Consider the following 12,331-nt stretch of genomic DNA (forward strand, 5'->3'; position numbering starts at 1 on the left):
GTGGAGTCACCATCCCTGGCTGTGTTTAAGGGCCGTTTAGATGCAGTGCTGAGAGACATGGTGTAGGGGAGGACTTTGTAGAGTAGGGTAGATGGTTGGACTCGATGATCCCAAGGGTCTCTTCCAACCTCAATGATTCTATGATACTATGATAAAGGTCATAGCTCTGTAGCCAGGTGCTGGATTCAGACTTTGGGTTTTGCTGGGAGAAGAGAACAAATTGGGGTTCGCAGCCCAATTCGGGGGTGTAGATCTCGGTTCAACGGGCGGGGTGGGGGGCGCTGAACGGTGCAAAGATCAGCGGGATCCCGCCGAATCCGCCTAAATCCAGCCTCCCCTCCTTCCCCCGATGGTTGTAGGGGGCAGGCAGTGGATCGGGAGCGGCTGGGGCTGGAGCCGGGGCGCTGCGGGGCGCCCGTGAGCGGCGGCCGCTCCTCCGCGGGGCGGGGGCGGCATCCCACGGGCTGGGCGGCATCCGAGGGATGCGGGAGCCGCCGGGATCTTCCCTTCTGCCAGCACCGAGAGGGAGAACAGGTAGGAAGGACCCTTTTTTTTTTTCTCCCACTTCCCCCCCCCCCCTCTTCTCCCCGCAAACATCGCAGCCCGGCATCCTCCCCTCGGCTCTCGGGCATCCCGGGCGCTTCGCCGGGGATGCGGGAGCCTTCTCCCTTCGCCGGGGGCTTGTCGGTGCGGGGGTGCGTGTCCGCCTCCCTTTGCGTTGCCCACCCCAAGGCGGTGGGGGCTGGATGTGGCTTTTTGGCTCCTTCACGTCCGCCCCCCCTCCAGCAGCGGCGGTGATAACGCGGTGGATGCGCGGGGAGGACAGCCAAAAAAAACCACCAAAACACCAAAAACCACCACATGTGAGTAGCCACCTAGCCCTATTCGGTCGCCTTTGTTCTGTGAAGGGTGTAAGGAGGCGTGCGGGAGGGTTTTTTGGAAGGTGCCGCTCGGTTCAATGATCTTCCCTTCTGCCAGCACCGAGAGGGAGAACAGGTAGGAAGGACCCTTTTTTTTTTTCTCCCACTTCCACCCCCCCCCTCTTCTCCCCGCAAACATCGCAGCCCGGCATCCTCCCCTCGGCTCTCGGGCATCCCGGGCGCTTCGCCGGGGATGCGGGAGCCTTCTCCCTTCGCCGGGGGCTTGTCGGTGCGGGGGTGCGTGTCCGCCTCCCTTTGCGTTGCCCACCCCAAGGCGGTGGGGGCTGGATGTGGCTTTTTGGCTCCTTCACGTCCGCCCCCCCTCCAGCAGCGGCGGTATAACGCGGGCGGGCGGTGGATGCGCGGGGAGGACAGCCCAAAAAAAAACCACCAAAAAACACCACATGTGAGTAGCCACCTATCCCTATTCGGTCGCCTTTGTTCCGTGAAGGGTGTAAGGAGGCGTGCGGGAGGTTTTTTGGAAGGTGCCGCTCGGTTCAATGGCTGGGCTGGTCCTTTCCAATCCCTTCTCTTTTTCCTTTGTTAGCGTTTTCCCTGGGAGCCCGGGATGCTCTCGGCTCTGCTGAAAGGCAGGGGCTGTCAGGAAAGATGACTTTGTTGCCCACGATGCTTCTCCAAGAGCAGCGTCGCTTTGTTTAAGCTCCCGTAAGCCATTGCTCATAGAACTGCCATCGCCTCGTAATGAGCTATGAAATCTGCTGCTTTTCACGGTCGAAAGGCAGCGGAACATCCTTTTCTTACCTTTTCTTTAGGATCTGGAGCAGGTAAGGTAGAGCTAATATTATTTTGCGTAGGAAATCGTTGTTTTACGCAACCTCTTTGGTTCAACAATGTCTATTTTAGACAGAAAATATTCGTGCAACTCATATTTCAATATGTCATGAATGAATGACTGTCAGGGTATTTATTTTTTTTTATTATTTTAATTAATTTTGCTGGTATTAACACGAGCCTGCTACAAATCTGCTTCTTTGTAGTTGTAGTAGGCGAAACGTGGTTGTGTCTCTGCTCTGTCGTTTTAAGTGGAAAAATGCCCAGCTGAAAACAACAGTTCAAGGGGTAAATAGAGACCTGGAAACCACAACGGTGCATCCTGAAAATTTAATATGCCTGACAATAATGGCACTGAAAGTGATCCGCTCTTGGGTGCGTGGGGGATGGGGGCAGGGAGAAAGGGAAGAGTAATTTACAGCCACAGGCCTAATAATAGATATTCAGTCGATAATAAATATATAGATCGTATCATTCATTATATTCCCAAACAGATTTTCTGTACGTACCCTGAAGGGTGTATAGCAATTGTGTGAGAAAAGCTCCTTTCTTAGAATCTGAGCTATTTAAGCCACCCAACAGCAGTAACCTGTATCAATTCCTACATTTTAACAGATTAAAGGTGGTAAATTGGAGTCAGAGCTGACTTTTATTTGGTATTTAGTAATCAAGAAATCCCCATCACCAAAATAATCCTAATTGCACCTTGGGTAGACAATTAAGTCCTTTAACTATATCAAAACATTAATCAGCGAGTATAAACGTTATTGTGAGTTTCTTCAATGAAGCCATTGAAAATCTTTAATATAGGCAGTAATTAGCAGTTCTGCATATAACTAACTTTATGTAGTTGAGTCCAGGTGAGGAATTCATCAAATTAACAAATCCAACACTTCCTTGGCTGCAATCAATTTATCAGATTAGAGGCTGTGTTTGGTTTTGAATATTTCATTTCAACAACGAGCTTGAATTTAAGACTGTGAAGTGTATCAAAACTTCAGATGAAAGTGATTTGTTTATTTATTTATGTCCCAGTTTGATGGTAATTAGAAGAACTACCCTGAAATCATTATTAGTAAATATGGCACGTAGCTAAGAGATTGTTGGTGGTTGTTATTTGTTTAAATAAATATGGCACATAGCTAAGAGATTGTTGGTGGTTGTTATTTGGGTCTTTTTTCTCCAATAGGAAAATGTATCTCAGAGCATCTTGTTCTATATTTAAGGACCCTTTTCAAATATCCATTTGGGCGATCTTGTGTTTTAGAGGGAATTGCTTCACACTTGTGAGCAATGATTGCTTTTTTCTTTATGTGCTGTATAATAGGATTTTTAAAAGTATGCTGGTAGCAAACACAGTTGGTGTAAAGTGTGAATGTCTTGCTGTGTTTTGTGCTAAGACATTGACTTTTTTCTTTCTTATTTTTTTTTTCTTTAGTTTGTTCCTTATATGTCTTATTTTGGTCTGTTGTCCTGTGAGGCTACGCAGGTAGTAGCAGTGGTGAGTTGGTAATGCAGCAGGTAGATTTTATTTTGTTTTTAACATTTGGTTTCTGAAAATTTAGATGAAATATATTTGCTTTTAAAGGGCCTGTTATTTTGGCGATAATATTTAATTTTTATTACAGATACTAAAAAGCAACCTTTTTAGTTTCACACTTCTGATTAAAGCAACCAGAACAACTTTTGAGGTTTCCTCTGCTTTGCCTTTAGCTGCTCTGATGCTGTTTTGCCAGGTGTCTCAGTCACTGTAAATTGATACATCTGTGTGAGTAATGTAGCTTAGGGTTATTTCAATATATTCCTACTGTAGATGTGTCAGGTAAGCTCTTTTGAAATAAGAAATACATGGCATAATAAGTGTTGACTGAAATGTGATGATGCGTTTGTGAATATGAATATATTTGGTGGTGGTTTGACAATGAAGTCTAACATAAACAGAATTTGTATATAGACAGCGTAAGCTGAAATGACTGTTTTGTCTTCTTTTCCTTACAAACCAAGAGAAGAAAAAGATAATTTTTTTTTTTCATATTCTGAATTATTCATATCTGTAAATCGCTGACTCTGATTGTTAGGAGGGATTTATTATTTTTTTTTCTCACACAAAATCAATGCATGGTCTTTATTCCACAAAGGCCCAAAGAAGAGAGTTATAGGAAATATGGATAAGCCTACTACTGGCATGTTAGAAAAATACAGTCAATTTCTCTAGGGTCAGGAGATTCTGGACAATGTAGTTGCATAAGGGCTTCCATCAGCATGAGGTAAACGTTGAGATGCTCTGAACACCTCTATATTGTCATTGAGCCCATGCATTTGAATAAGATTTAATAAAGTTCTGTGAAGTGCTCTCTGGAATAGAATCGATTGGTTTTGAATAACGTGGTAAGAGACAACCCAAAGTTGCAATGTTAACTTTAATGACATTAGTGCTAGTCTAATGACATTAGACTGGAGGGGCCAAATTCTATGTTTTTTATCTCTACTGGAGGGGCCAAATTCTATGTTTTTTATCTATTATTTAAATCAATTGGTGATGGATAAAACGTGTGTTTGTTTCCATGGAGACTCCTGTGTCCTTGGGAAATGACGAGATGTTGTGTAGACCTTACCCTTGTTGTTTCCCATCACTTCCTGGAGGGACTCTCACTTGTTTTGACTTTCTGTGTTGCGTATCACACCATTTCTTTGTGTAAGAACTAAAATACATTTTGTCAGAAGGGTACAGCTTTTACTCGTACTTTATATTCAGCATTTACATTTGTATTGATGAAGTCTCACAAGGAAGCAAGACTGACTTGTAACAAATAATTTTTAATTAATACTGTTCAAGAGCCAGTGTGTCACATGGACTGGATCACAGTGATTTGTTAATTAAGTTCAGTGGGAAGGAAAATGTAAAGATCTTGCTGCATATTATCCTGGGTAAATGGCTTATGCTGCAGTTCCGCAACACATTAAGGGGAGATGATTCAGATGCTACTATAAATGTATAAAGTACATCAATATATTTTTAAACATAGTTCAGTTCCTCCTTTGTATATGCCTGCTGTATGCCAAATTACAGAAATACGAGTTTCATGCCTCTAGCAAGGCCATTTAAGAAAATACTGTCATATTCAACTTGTCTTAATTCATGGGACAGAGTGATGTAGCTAAGTAAGGGTGGTTAGGACTTTTCTGTTGGCTGCCTTCGTTTGTGATAACTGGTTTTATGATATGTGTTGGTTAAGTCAGATACTTCACATCCCAAAGATGTTGTGAAGTGGTTAAGCTTACCATTTTAATGATGACACATATGAAAAGAGTATTTTCTTCATGTTTATTGCCTTAAGAGAATCTATATGAAAATAATCCAAAAAATTAAAAGCTTTCCTCAGGCTTTAGTGTTCGTATGTGCAAAATGCTGTGCCCGTTGCTGACCCGCTTGAGCATCTTTTCCATTACTCAGCATGTTTTGAACGTCGGCAGTCAGGCTTGGGCAGCTTCATAAAGCAGCTCAATCGAGCCATTTACGGTGAGGTTTCTGCAGGCAGATGCTGCACGTAAGAGATTACGTTTATTGTTAAGTTGAAACGTGGAAGGAGTGTGATGAAAAGAATTAATGTGAACTGAACGGTGCGAGATGCTGACTTTCATGTTGCTCTTCAAAGAAAGTTGATTTTCTTCAAAGTAACATGGCGTCTTTCTCTGTGACCTTTAATAGAGCCACGTTTGAAAATCTTTAGCACAGAAAAAAAAAACCCAGAAAGGTACAGTCACAGTGATCTGTGGAACAGTTTGGTCCAGAAGAGAAAAATAGTGATAAAAACCCATGTGAATCCGTAGCGTCTGTGGTTATCTGTGGTTATCACACATGTGATGTAGTTGGGTTGAGTGGCACCATCTGCCAACAGAACTGAATTGACTTCACCATTGTCAAACCTCTTTTCTGTTGCTTAGAACTTTGTCGAGTTTGAACCATGTGGGCTGTAGTTCATCACATGTCTTTATGACTCAGGCTAATTTTTGTTTTAATACAGCTGATTAATTGAGAATTAGGCTAATTTTTTTGCCTTGTTAAAAAAAAAAATATAATAAAATCCCAAGACCTTTTGGAAGCATGGTGTTGTCATTCTGGCTTGTATCTGGGCTCCAGATCCTGCTAAGGCGGTGTCCTGTTGTCAAAGATCTGCATTCACATGTCTTTATGACTCAGGCTAATTTTTGTTTTAATACAGCTGATTAATTGAGAATTAGGCTAATTTTTTTGCCTTGTTAAAAAAAATCTTAAAAATCCCAAGACCTTTTGGAAGCATAGTGTTGTCATTCTGGCTTGTATCTGGGCTCCAGATCCTGCTAAGGCGGTGTCCTGTTGTCAAAGATCTGCATTTTTACCACCTTCATGAAAGCCTGCCCAAATTTTCCGTCTTATGTCTTCAGAATGTTGTAGTTTTTTGCACATTCACCTGGGAAAACCTGAGCAAATAAAATGAGAGGTTCCACTTTGATTCCACACCCAGTACTACAGAATATTTTCAATAGTGGTGGTCCTGGGTGGGAAAAGAAGCGCTTTTCAATTTTAATTAAATTTTTTTTGACATAGGGGATTGCCAAGTTTGCAAGTGACAAAAAAGAAGTGTCGGAACTGAAGTTGCCTTGTAAGCATTCAGTCTCTTTGCATGTATTTATTTTAATTCTATCCATAATGATACCACAGAGTTTCCTTTTGCTTGTGTAGCCCAAGCTTTAGTGGGTGCAGGGAGTGGGTCTGCCCTCAGTGTGAATCACGGCTGTGCACTGACGGAAGCTGTGGGCTCTGGCATCTGTGACATTTGTTGCGGAAGCAGGAAGCTATCTGGACAAATTGAGGCAGAAGGTGGCTTAATTAAAACATTTTCCACGCACTGAAATGAAAAGCTTAGCTAAAGGCACCGAAAACTAATTAAGGCTTGCTGTTGCAATTCTGACTCTTTTTTTAAATATTTGGTTTTGTTGCTTCAGTGGGTAATAGTGGTGTACTTAAAAGATCAGGTCCTAATTCCCACCTAGCCCAGTGTGAAGCATTAGTACCTTCCCAACCCTGCAAATGACATTAAAAGGAGCTGCCTCTTATGGCACGAAGATCAAGAGATAAGAGCTTTTTCTCCCAATTTCTGCTTCCAGTGGCCAATAAGGCACTTTTTCATACCTTTCTTGAAGAGAAATCTCATACTCGGACTTCACAGCTCTGTCAGAGCATTGTTAAATTGCTAAGGGAAAAAAAAAAATGGAGCTGATTTTTCTTGTTCTTTCAGGATCGTGTTCCAAGCTTGGTAGATATTTTGCATTAGCCTACAGTGACCCATCTGGGGGCTGTAACGATGAACGGTGCCATTCAAGCTTTGGCAGTCGCTGCCTCATCCGCTGCTCGTGTTTGGAGGAAGGACAAGCACCCTCAGCTCCTCCGTGTGGGTTTTGATGTTCTTCCCAACCACCCTGTTCCAACACCCCCCGGTGACAGCGCAGGGGTGGGCTGCACCAAACAGCCCTGCTGTGTTTTTTCTGGCAAGTAGATTTAATCTTTCAGCCACCCACACAGCCTGTGGAACACTGTCACGAGTTCCTGGGGTCTGGTATCCTGATACCAACACCTGATATTTGACAAACCGCGTGCTCTGTGAGATTGTGTTTCCTCAGATAACACAGGGGCGAAAAAAATATTAAAGTAGGTAAGCTTTGGGGCACAAAAACGTTTCTTCAGATGTGAAGTGAAGGCTCCCTTTGGCCCGGGGTTACATCTCCTAGGACACCTGCCTGCTGGAACACCCTTTCCAGCAGCTAAAGGATGGATTCCTGCTGCTGTAAAGCTCATCTTTCCTGGCACTCTTCAGGAGCCCTTCCAACCAGAGGCTGGGTCGATAAGAGGCAGCTGAGCTGTGAGCCAGAAGAGTCACCAAAGTCATTTTTTACTCATCCCAAGTGTTTTCGTGGAACTATTCTACATTTTCAGAGTGAAAGAGAAGATGAAGACCCATTTGTGACTCTGACAGGATGCCAAATGCTTTTGTTTGTCGAACAGAACAGTGACAGCAGCGATAGCTGCTAGACCCCATTTTGCATTATTTTAACTGCAGTGTGCCTATTTACAAATTACAGCTTGACTGGTGTGAGAAATCGCCTTCAATTTGCCATAGTCCCACTCCAAAACCAGTACAAGGTAATGCCAGTTCAACTCTAGGTGGCTCCCAGATTCTCTTCTAGGGTTTTTGTGACAATGACCATCCATTTTCCAGTGTGTGGGATGACTCTCCATTCTTACAGCAGTGACCCAGTAGAGAAGGGCAGCTCTCCTGGAGAGGAATAGAGCTTCTGCAGCTCTAGCTCTGTAGCTTTGGTTCTTTGGTTGTCACACTGAGCATAAGAAACATCTCGCCTAACGGTGCACTGCAAGCTGGGCTTTGGAAGTGTTGTCCTAGGTTTGGTGATTGGCAGCTGACCAGGAGACAGGTCCACCGAGGACTGGAGGACATATTCTGTTTACTCTGCTTTGCTTGCACTTGACAAAACATAATGTAATAAATAATATAATTATTTATAATATATAAAAGAGAGAGTTGGGGTTGTTCAGCCTGGAGAAGAGAAGGCTCCGGGGAGACCTTGTAGCGGCCTTCCAATATCTGAAGGGAGCTACACGAGAGCTGGTGAGGGACTTTTTGTCAGAAAGTGCAGTGACAGGACAAGGGACAACAGTTTTAAATTGAAAGAGGGGAGATTTAGATTAGACACTAGAAAGAAATTCTTGACTGTGGGGGTGGTGAGACACTGGAACAGGTTGCCCAGAGAAGCTGTAGATGCCCCTTCCCTGGAGGTGCTCAAGGCCAGGCTGGATGGGGCTTTGAGCAGCCTGGTCTGGTGGGAGGTGTCCCTGCCCGTGGCAGGGGGTTGGAAATAGGTGATCTTTAAGGTCCCTTCCAACCCAAACTATTCTACGATTCTATGATTAATGATTATCCCAAGTAACACGTTAGGAAAATCACTTCACAGATCATGATTTCATGGACCAGCACTACCCTGCCTGATCTGAGTTCTGCAGTCCCTGGGAGTGTATCAGCCTTACAGCATCTTCTTAAAAACGCACCTCGCTGCATTCCCATCCCAAACTGCTGCTGCTGCTGGGAAAGGAGATGTTGGCAGGGAGAGATCTGGGCTGATGTGGGATCAGAGGCAGCACGTGGAAGGTTTCACTACCTGGTGACTGGTGCTTGCAGGAGCTGTGCCAGATTGGCTTGAGGAAAGAGGCAAAAGGAGCATGTGCTTCTGTTACCTATTGCAAAAGTGAGGTCTGCTAAGAGGTTGGGGGGGTCAGCTCAGCACCTGGGGAGCCAGGAGTTACTCTTCTATCTATGCTTTTATTGCTGTTTCTGGAAGAACGTCGGTGGTCTCCCATCTGAGAGAGGGAGGTCCAGCAGGGAAGGGTGCTGGGGACAGAATTTACAGAAATGGATAGCTCTACCATCACAAGCAGACCTGTAAATGGTGGCAAGACCAGTCTGCTCTGGGACTGGTGCTGGGAAGGTCTCTAGCAGCGTTTAAACATTCAAGCTGTTATCTGGTGACCTTCACGTGTGCCGCTTTGTATGTGTTTGCTTTTGGTCTCAGCAGCTCCACGGATGGAGCTGGGGCTGAATTCTGTCTCGGTTCTTTGCACCCTCGGGGACTGCGGTGCTGGCTTTGCCCTTCTCAGCAATTAATTGCAATTACCCATTGTTCTCTTATCACTTAAATGTTTCAATCTCTCCTGTGACTTTAAGCCCCGAAGTTTTTGTTAACCTGTCAGTCTGAATTTCTGATTTATGCCTTTTCCTGGCTGCAAGTGTGATTTCTTTTTTTTTTTTTTTTCTTCTTTTTTTTTAAAGTGCCAGTGATTACATTTGTAGGTCTGACTGTGCACTGTTGGTTTCAGTCATCAGAAAAGGGACATCTTGGGCTTTTTTTCCAAACCACCTTCTAAAGTTGCAGAAAAAACATTCTTTGTTACAATGAGTTACCAAATTTCAATAATTAAACTATCGAACATCAATAAATAAGTGATCAAATGTTAATAATTTAGAATATTGATAATATAACAACAAGCATTTAGTGGTGTTGCGTGGCAAGTGATAAGCTGCATTGACTAGTATTATGCAGTGGTTAATGTGAGATGAATAAGCAAATAACTGACTTTTTCTAGGGTGGTAAGAAGTTGAACACATTAATTTCTTTGAGAAACTTATATCAATATTTCAGTTATATCAACGTTATTCATTTTTTAACCTCTTGGTATATCAAAGAATCGTAGAATAGTTCAGGTTAGAAGGGACCTTAAAGACCATCTAGTTCCGATCCCCCAGCCATGGGCAGAGACATCTCCCACTAGGTGTGGTTCCTCAAAGCCCCATGGGCTTTAGGGTTATGGGGGTGGGAACCAATCTTCTGTTTCAATTAAAACAAAATCAGTAAAAAGCTCAGTGGGTGTTTTCAGGCTTTTCACTGGGTGACTTAAACCTGAAAAATACAGGCTGATTACACCATGTGCTGGCACCTTGTAATCTTCTGGAGCTGGTGACGGAAGAAATTGAGCTCTTTTCTTCTTTTGCTGTTCAAAGGTTGCCCTCCAAAAGCATTCCAACCATGTTTACCTTTGATATTTCTGTTAAACACTACCAGAGCTCCCCTGTGAAGTAGGAAGCAGATACAGATGGCTGCAAACAACTGCAGGTATCTAGTGGTCTGCTCTTGACTTCTGATGAAAATTACTGGATTTGTTTTAGAGTAGGAATGGAGTCACACCAATATGTTTAAAGTCCAATTTTAACACTGAAAGTCCAAGACATAGCTACATGGTGAATCCGGGCGTTAAATGGATGCATTTTCTGGCTTTGTGAGTTTTTGGATTTTAGTAGAGGAATTAATGTCTTATGGCACCTTTGAGCTTCAGGAAAGCAAAACACTGCTGTCATGCACTGTCAGTGACATTGCCAGGAAGGATGTTCAAGTCATATGAATTTTGCAGAATACTGCTAAACCTTAAGAATATAAGAAGACTCAGACTACCTGGTTCCTTACTTATTTTAACATCACTTTCCAGCTTCCATTTTGACCCTTTCATCCTTTCCTAAAGAAGTTCAAATATCTCATAAGCTGTGCAATGTTTTTTCCCTGCCCTGTAATTACTTTTGCTGGTGTTTTATTATTTCTTCGTTAATTTTGCATAAATAGCCTATTGGAGCTGATACTGGTGCCAAGTATGACAGCTTGCATGTATGAATCCTAGCTATGGATGGTGGTGGCAGCAACTATGGCCTTCAGTTTAGCTCCTCATCAGGAGCCTCATGAATCTGGTTAGAGGGGCGTTTTGCATGTGGGTAGAAGTCTGGCTCCTGGGTGGTTTTTTGTTGGGCTTTTTTATCCTTCACCAAGAGCTGGAAGTCTGCTCAGTCAGTTATGTTAAAATAATGCCAAAAGTAAATCAATGGACTCACAGCTGGTTAGTAGGTCTAAAAGACAGGGAGGACAACCTCGCGGCACAAGGGGATGCACAAGAAAGAGGCCATCAATTTTGGATGTTCTGTCTGCTCCTCCATCCTTCCCATGGAGTATGTGGGCTTCCCATGCAGTTGGTGTTGGTAGCCACCTGGATTTGGTGTGTGAGGGCAGGCTGGGGAGAAAGCAGCCTGTGGGTGCAGGGACTGGCTTCTCAGATAGCATTTTGTCACTTTAGGTGATCCTGAAGATAACCTCTAGGTCTGCAGTGCTGAACCTGGATCCCCCTGATAAATTAATCTTTATTTTATGTGTGGGCAAAAATGCATGCAGGTAGCAATAAATGATGACAGCTTCCTTACTTAAATGGTGAAAATTCTGATGTAAACATAAAGTGTGGCCTACACTTCTGTCCTTGGCCCTCGCACAGGCAGATGCTGGCCCCGTTCCCTGCCTGATAAAAAGGCAGTAGAGCCCTGCCGAGCGTGAGGGAATGGCACTGCTGGGCCGGCTCCACCGGTCAGCGGGTTTTATCCTCCCTGTAAAATGCTCTGTTAAGTTTATAAAAGATTAAAAGGAGCAGCAGCGCTGTGCTGCACATATATTCCCTTTCTTGTCAGCCCCGTATGTTGTCTCCACCTGGCTGACCGTGGGACTTACTTTCTTCCTCTGCTGCTATTCCTGTAACTTGTACCTAATTTATTTTATTTTTTCCTCCCATTTTCTGATGAGGGAATGCCTAAGATTTTGCTAACGTGCAATACGTATCACCTCTTTCTTCCAGTTTGCATTCAACCTAGTCTTCATGGCATTTTCTTGAAAAAATAATTGGTGTTCGTGTTTTTATTTTGTCTTCTACAAGATGCACTAATATTTTGCATCCTCCCTGGGACTCCAGTGTCATAATGTTCATCATTATTACTATTTTTTCTTTAGCAACAGACAAATAACCATACCTCATTTGCCTTGCAAAATATCCCTTATTTTCTAAATATTTAAAGAACTAATGTTCATCAACAGTCATTAATTCTGCCGTGCGAACTTGTTCATTAGTATTTTGTATTGTTGATGTGTACATCTGTTCCATGCCTAGGGAGGTGCGTTGATTTAAACCCATATAATTTTTCTAATGG

The 12,331-nt window shown here is 43.4% G+C and overlaps 1 protein-coding gene across 5 annotated transcripts in view; it reads left to right on the plus strand.

Annotated features, from left to right (window-relative positions):
* Positions 1-12,331, plus strand: part of KIAA1211 (KIAA1211 ortholog) — a 134,468-nt gene that overhangs the window by 156 nt on the left and 121,981 nt on the right. The window contains exon 1 of one of the 5 annotated variants that reach the window (XM_014945573.1): positions 431-534. The exons of 2 other annotated variants lie outside the window; for them this stretch is intronic. The gene's annotated coding sequence lies outside the window, so the exon portion shown is untranslated. Of the gene's footprint in view, positions 1-430; positions 535-969; positions 997-1,558; positions 1,706-12,331 lie in introns of those variants that run through there. 2 more of the 5 variants (XM_014945574.1, XM_014945576.1) reach the window with 2 other exon arrangements.

Source organism: Calidris pugnax, unplaced genomic scaffold (genome assembly GCF_001431845.1).
Source record: "Calidris pugnax isolate Ruff unplaced genomic scaffold, ASM143184v1 scaffold58, whole genome shotgun sequence".
In the NCBI taxonomy this organism is placed as follows: domain Eukaryota; kingdom Metazoa; phylum Chordata; class Aves; order Charadriiformes; family Scolopacidae; genus Calidris; species Calidris pugnax.